Here is an 824-nt window from a genome sequence, read left to right on the forward strand (position 1 = left end):
TTTAGGATCCAATTACAGGCTTTTTGTAAACAAGTAACTTCCCTAAGCAGCTAATAAAGTTTTGTGTCTTTATTTATAGTACTGTTATTGATAAAGAAAATATATGTGAAAGAATTTTTTTCTGGCAATTGAGCATTTCGGAAATTCTGTTCTTTCTTTCATAGTATGGATTGCAAACTACTATTGCTTGTGTTCATTGACAAAAAGATTATTTTCCAAATGTGCAACAAAAACAAACAAAAAAGAAAACAGAACTTAGATAATTAAATAATTGAAATAGCACATAATTTTAAATAATAGTAGTTAAGTAGAATAAATGTTACCCAATGCTAACACATATTTTATCTTAGATGCCAAATGGAGAAAATATATTTTTATTCATCAAAAGACACTTTTATGTTACTTGCTATTTATTCCAGTCTTCACACAAAGTGGTGCTCTTGTTTTTGTTGTAATTATTGTTATTTTAATCTAAAATGACTCTAAATGTTTCCAAAAGACAACTTTTATAATTGAAAAAAAAAAATTCTTTGTTGATTTTCAATTTATTTTGTTCGAGTTCCTTTTTTGTTTGGTTATTACCTTGAAATTTTTTTTAATTTTAAATTTGATTTCTTTTACCAGGTTAATTTTTTTTTTTTTGTTTGTTTAATGCCTACAGCACCTGGTCTTCCTAAGTGGTCTCCCATCCAAGTACTAACCAGGGCTGCCCCTGCTTAACTTCTGAGATCAGACGGGATTGGGCATGTTCAGAGTGGCATGGCCGTAGACAAGATAAATTCTATTAAACTTTTTATTTTTGGATGCTTAAATCATATCAACTA

At 28.4% G+C, this 824-nt stretch overlaps 1 pseudogene; it reads right to left on the reverse strand.

Annotated features, from left to right (window-relative positions):
• Positions 1 to 652: 652 nt before the first annotated feature.
• Positions 653 to 771, reverse strand: LOC111740072 (annotated as a pseudogene).
• Positions 772 to 824: the final 53 nt, after the last annotated feature.

This window comes from Pteropus vampyrus, unplaced genomic scaffold (genome assembly GCF_000151845.1).
Source record: "Pteropus vampyrus isolate Shadow unplaced genomic scaffold, Pvam_2.0 Scaffold57, whole genome shotgun sequence".
Classification (NCBI taxonomy): domain Eukaryota; kingdom Metazoa; phylum Chordata; class Mammalia; order Chiroptera; family Pteropodidae; genus Pteropus; species Pteropus vampyrus.